This window comes from Solanum dulcamara, chromosome 2, assembly GCF_947179165.1.
Source record: "Solanum dulcamara chromosome 2, daSolDulc1.2, whole genome shotgun sequence".
Classification (NCBI taxonomy): domain Eukaryota; kingdom Viridiplantae; phylum Streptophyta; class Magnoliopsida; order Solanales; family Solanaceae; genus Solanum; species Solanum dulcamara.
This window is the reverse complement of record NC_077238.1, coordinates 30224383-30231397: the sequence shown is the minus strand read 5'-3', so window position 1 is coordinate 30231397 and position 7015 is coordinate 30224383. Positions and strand designations below refer to the sequence as shown.

The following is a 7015-nucleotide window of genomic DNA, read 5'->3' as shown; positions in this document are numbered from 1 at the left end:
TTTTAATAAACCTCTTGTCAAATTATTTAATCTAGACTTCAAAATAAACTTAATAGTTTTTATTCATTGTATTTTTGATAAAAAATATTCTTAAACACTATAAATATCTCAAAAGAGATGACACAAAGTTCAAAACCTAAATTATAGAAAAAACGGAAAAGTATCAAAATTACTATTCAATTATTCGAAATAGACCACATATACTCTTAGACTATATTTTGGCTCAAAAGTATCCTTCCGTCTTACTATTGGACCAGTTCTACTCTTCTGTTTGACTAAATAAAATGTGACATCCCATATGTATATTATTACGCCACATAGATCTCTACATAAGCACATCCACCCAACCCATTAAAAGTCCCAACTTCCTAATAACCCTAATTTTGTCCCTTTCTCCATTAAGTAAAATCAAAGCCTATTGTGGATGCCTCTTGCTGGACATGCTGATCAATCAAACGATCATTTGCTACAACAATGTCATGTTAGTGTGCCTATTTTTAGTGTGAAGTTCAACAGTAAGAACATCTGATAAGTTGAGTGTCATCTTTTTAGATGGAGTTTGTGATGAAATAGAGTAAGGCAGCCATTTTCATTTTGCATATAGGGTAGTTGCTGGTGTACAGCTTTGACATTCCTTTCATTTTTTTGACTTAGTTTCCTATTTTTCCTTCCCACAATCCCAAAGAAAAAAGACAATCGCCAGTTGTCTGTCAAAAATGTATATTTTATTAGTACTTTCCCGGATTGATATTTATAAATTACAGGGATTGTATATAAAGAAAAGACATTAGCTTGTTCCCCTATATAGCATTTGAAGTTTGATTAATCCGTTGAATCCAACCGAGCCAACTCCATTATTTTGTTGTGTTTAATCAAGCTTTTTATATTACTGAGTCGATTCAAGATTGAGGCCTAGCCGTTTTCACTTATAGAGGAAAGAGTTGAATTTGGATGCACTCTATGCTAGTGATTACCCAAATTATTTGTAGAAAGAGATTTTCTTTCTATAATCATTTGGTATTTGATATTCAATCATGATTCCAATTGTATCAAAGAAGAAACCTTCAAGTGTTTCTCTATTCACAAAGCTCGAAATCAAGATCTTTGATTAAGATGAACGTATTTCATTCATACCACAACAATCATTGTTGACTATTATAGAAATGAATTAAACTCAGAACGCCATAAATTTTGGAAACTACACAAGCCAAAATGTGGTACTCCACCATGGTCCATGTCACCATCAATAAATAGGTTGAGTTGCTGAATGGAGAGTCTTAGCGTTGTAGGAGCAAGTCCTTGTTTTTCTTCTTTCACTTTCTTTCAAAACTAGTCGCTTATCCTACGCACCTTCTTGTAGGCTTATCCTTAGCCCCATCAAGAAACACTATAATTTAGCTGCATTTCAGCTAACACTTCATCTTTTTGCAAGTACCCAGTTTCGTCCTCATGCCTCCAAAAGGAAACATACAACTTTTATATTCCTTCCCCACTTGATTGTTTCCATGGTATGCTAATCTCTCTTCTAATCTCTATATAATGGTGCATTTTAGTTGAACTAACAACTTGATCATGAGAATGATGAAATGGGGGACTTAACGGAGAAAGGGACGAAATTAGGGTTATTAGGAAGGTTGAGTCTTTTAATGGGTGGAGTGGGTGTGGTCTTTTAATGGGTGGGATGAGTGTGCTTATGTGGAGATCTATGTGGCGTAATAATATACATATGGGATTTCTCATTTTATTCCGTCAAAATAGAGGAATAGAATTGGTCCAATAGTAAGACGGTACTGGTCCAATAGTAAGACGGTAACGGTACTTTTCAGCCAAAATATAGTTCAAGGGTATATCTGGTCTATTTCGAATACTTGAAGGGTAATTTTCACCCTTTTTAGTAGAAAGAAAGCCAAATGAACCGAATGATGACAAATAAAAGAGTATCCTTACTAATTATAAATCGCGAATTTTCTATAGCGGCCTTGGTTATAGATTGGGCCTTTCGTAAGTTACCATTTATTTAGCCCTTATAGCTAGGAACTTTCTGCACTATATCGTCAATAATTTACTTACATTTTTAAAACGATTCCATTGACAATCCGCACTAGATTTGACTTAAAAATTCATGATGTAGAAATTCTCTACAATATATAGCACATTTTGATCAATTTTATTAATCCAAAAACTCGTGCAAAGTCTATTTAAATCCGACTTTGAATGAGCTAAAATATCATCCAACTTTTAAATTTGAAAGAACGTTGTATTTAATCTACTCTCATATTTATCTTTTGATATTTTTTGGTCTCCTTCAGAAATGTTTAAATGTTCAAACTATTAGGTAGCATTGTATTGGAATGGTGACATCATCAACGATGGCAATTTTGTGCATTATATTTGTCCAACAAAGTCCCATATTAAATTTTCAATTACATTTGGAATAGACAACATTAATTGGAAGATTCTCATATTCTATCTCACCACAAGGTTCAACCAACTATGTTAAGTTCAATATGAATGGCGATGAATCTTTGACTGATTTTATGAGATCGTTAATTGATAATAGAGATCAAATCAATATAAACATGCTTGAAATATATCTCAACATGCTAAGGACTCATTCTGAAGTCTCGCTTCCACAGACTAACACTGATCCTGATATGAGTGTTTATGAAGATTCATCAAGCTTTTATAATAGTTCACCAACAATCAACTTACACAATCAAGGAATTAGGTAAATTCTAAAATAAGAAGAGATAGAAGTCAAATATTTGTCGTTAAACCCACAACTCCTTAGTTGCTTCCATTCTTTTCAGTAAGCCCATAATATCACATTCCATTCTCATTTTCATCTTGTAGCAATCACAATGTGAGTTCTCTAATACTTTAAGCTCTTCCAACATTTTCCTCCTCCTTTCCTCAGTCTTCTGTAAGTAGAGTCTAGTAAGTTTTTCTGAATACTCATCATACAATTTCTCAGTTTTTATTCTAGCCACCCATCTAAAAATCTTTGCCTCTCGGCAAGCATCATCTACTCGATTCTGAAACATCCTTGCCTCTGCTTCTTTTATCCGCACAGTGCTTTCCAAGCTATAAAGTTCATCCTTCTTTAATCGCTTCACAAACCATTCATCTTTAACCATTTTTTTAGGCATGAAGGAAGCCTTAACATCTTTCTGTTGATGTTCATCAAACATCACATCTTTTCTTCCGCTTGAAGAGCTTATGTTGTAGAGGGGAGATTTGGGAGCAAGAGAAGTAGATTCAGGAAGAGAAACAACATATTTTTTTTATCAGTTTGACTACTAAAGGCTTTATTAGGAAACTCTGATAGACCTTCTATGTCTGTTAATTGAAGAAAAAAGTTAACTGAAATTTGATAGCCTTCAGGAAAAAAAAAATCAATCATCAGCTCATGCTCAATAAGCACATAATTGATATATATATATATATATATATATATATATATATATATATATATATATGTATGTATGTATGTATCACTGGGACAACTAGATCATAACTGAAATGCAAAGCCTGCTTATGAGTAAATGAACGATTTTTCCTCGTAAATAAATTCTAAATTATTTCTCAAAGCCAACTATACTAAACAGTTAAAAATAGAGAATTATAAAGGCAGCTCAAACCACTTTAGCCACTTAAGTTTCAAAATATACGAAATTTTTATTCTTACTTCCAAGATGCTTTGTTGCTCAAACACCGAAGCAATATGTCTATCATTAACTTGTACACCTAAAGCAATGATACTATATCATAGATTATCTTCTTTATCTTCAAAATTTATTTCTTTTTGAGGCATAAGGAACCTTAGCATCTGTATATTCAAAGGAAAAAGAGTATTGTTTGTCATTGAAAGTCAATATAATTTGCATCATCAGTGATCCAGATTTTTAGTACAATATGTAGACACTAGATAGGGGGAAAAGAAGGTTTCTAATTAGATTGATTACATCATTTATCCCCTGTACCACTTGTGTAGTTGGTCTTTGGATATGTAATGCTCTGCTCCGTAGACTTGAACAAAATTCATTGTCAAAACTTTTAACTAGTGCAATATGATGTTCAACATTCATTTCATTATAAAATGTCTAACAATATTTTCTTTTACTAGGTAAAAAAACTCAAATTCCTAATTTTTCATTGTTCATATCCAAAAAGAAGTAGATCTCAAAGTTAAATAACTATTAAATAAAGATTACTTTCAAGGACAACCTATAAAATTAAACAAGGTCACTAGTATAGATAAGCAAACCTTGAGAAGAGTAAATGTTACATTCTAAATTACCAAAAAAGAAAAACCAAAAGCAAGCCATGAAGAATTGAGAAATAAAACTTGGTATTACTTACAATTAAAAAACTGAAAGATGAAATTGCAGACACCTGGAGGAGAAATCATGTTTTTCTATATCTTGATACACAATTCATCAACATTAAGATGCAACTCCTTGCCTTTAAAATCTTAACTCTGTTGGAAAATTTTCTGACCACAGTCAAGCTCTTTCACTAATGTTTCTTGACCCTAGTCTTTTGCACAAGATGTGAAGACATCTTTAACAAATCCAAGCATTTTAGATGCATGTCCACATTCTAGATAGTAAAATTGCATTTAAGTTGGACCTGACTTTATGAGATTCCTCTAAATACCACAAGCAACATGACACCAGTGTGAACAAGCATCACATCCTACCCAAATGGAAGTATTATTGGCTCAATCAAAATTCAAACATATTGGACACATGCATTCATTGCAGAATCCCTTCTTTATTGAACAAATCTTGCTTTCACAATCCTCAATAGGCAAAACTCTTATGCATTTTATGCTTCGACACCTTTCAAGTAAGAAAACTTCCACCAATTCAGTTGTTGGTCGGATTTTTTTCTATATAAGAAGCTTCCAAGACCCATTTTTATTGCCACAAAAAACTCCAGTTGAGTCTTGTGACACTTTACCAGAGGTCTCATTGGTAAGATCACATCTCCTATTTAACCTGTTCTGAAGGACAAGTAAGTGATAATTTTTTCTCTTAATTCCTTTGTTGATTCAACTATTTCATCAGGAAGCTCTTGCATAATCTGATCCATTAGAGGAATAGATTTAGAAACTATTTCTCTAAGGATTCTCTCGGGCCTAGAAATCTTACGACTTTCTGAATCAATTCTTGGTCTTGCAAGCAACTCAGATGGAAAAAAAGAAATTTTGTCTGAGGTATAATTTTTCATATGTAAAACTTGGTTGATATCTATTGGCCTAAAGCGGCTATGAATTGAGCCATTAGTTCCATCTTCAGAATTCCAGAAGTGATCACTTCCCCTCCTAATGGAAAAGTCAGTTGAATTCTGGCTAAGGGAGCAACTGAGATTGTGGGAAAAAAAGTGTGAATAAGAAATGACAATGAGGCGGAATGAGCATTGTTATGTGATGGTTGAAGATCGAACCTATTTGAGCCAGCCAACGATAGGAAAACATCAGGCAAAGCCAAAGAAAGATTAAGGGGGTTTTCTATCTTTTCTACCTCACTTTCCCTCTTAGATGAATTCCCATTCCCAATCCTTCCATTCATTTGAAGAAAGTCCCTTTCTACCCATCTCTTGTCACTTTCCTCCATCACTTCTTTCCCTTTGTAGCTGATAAATCCAGTTTTGAGTTTTCACAAAGGTAGCTAAGAGTCAACTCTTGGCAGCTAGGAGAAATTGTTTATGAAACACCATCATTACTGATCATCTCTGATACCGATTTTCCAAGAAAATTAATACCTTTCCTCAATCCAAGGTTATTCTCCTCAAATCTGTTACTTGAATTTCCACCATTTTTAATTCAAAATATTCAGAGTAGGATCAAATAACTTGCAGGTAGAATTTCAGAGAGAATCTTGGGCCTAGCAAATATTCTTCTACTCTGCACTCAATAGCTGTCCTCTAACTCTCTTTCTCTCTAAAAAAAGATACTAATACAGTACTATTCTATTTGCAATGGTTGCATATGTCTTTTATGTTCTAAATTACTTAACAACTCCTGTGTTTTACGATCCATCTCCTCAAAATCTTTAGCTTAGTCAACTAATCATATAATAAAGTATCAAAAACACACTTAATTTTTTTTTAGTTTCATATTTAAACTATTGAGAGAGTGGGTTTCATACATAAACTATCACTTATTAGTTTGAAAACACACCTCAATAGTGTGTAGTATACTCTCTCTTTTACTTGAAAAATTCTTACCACATGACATTGCAATGAATAAAATATTCCACCTTGACAAAATGAAATAAACTTTTAATATTAGTTAAAAGTTAAAGATCAAAGTATTGCTATAAAAAAGATTTTTTTTAAAAAATAATTACTTTTTAAAATATAAAATTTAAAATATTTTTTCACCTAACTCTACCACCTCCCCACCCCACCCCTCGACAATCCCCCGCTGTTTTATTTTTTAAATTTTTTTTATAAAATTTTTTTGAAAAATTCTGACTTCATCTCCTCCCCCACTCCTTCCTAAAAAATTGATGTTATTTTTTTAAAAATAAATAAACTTCTACCCACCCCATATAACCCTCCACTCCTAATATATTTTATTTATATATATATTTTTCTCATTTTGTGTTAGATATATACATATATTTTTAGAAATATATTTTTTTCTACTTGCATATCGAATATAACAAAAATAAAATTTTATTTTAAAAAAGTGTTACGACAAGTAAAAGAGAAGGATAAGGTGGGTGGGATATAATTATTTCTTTTAAAAAAGTTAAAACAATATCTAAATAATTACATGAAGGGGGGAGGGGGATGAAATAAGAATTTCTTTTAATTTTTTTACAAAGAAAATTAAAAATAAACTAAAACTTTGGGGGTGCGGGGTGGGAGGGGGGGGTGAGAGGAAGTGGTGTAGTGAGGTAAGAAAAATATTTATATTTTATTTTATAATATATATTTTTTGGGAAAGTAATATTTTAATATTTAACTTTAACTAATACTAATAATTTATTTAATTTTTGTC

General features: G+C 32.2%; 1 pseudogene; it reads right to left on the bottom strand.

The window, feature by feature from the left end:
• Positions 1-2771: 2771 nt before the first annotated feature.
• LOC129871079 (protein OBERON 3-like) lies at positions 2772-5824 on the bottom strand (annotated as a pseudogene).
• Positions 5825-7015: the final 1191 nt, after the last annotated feature.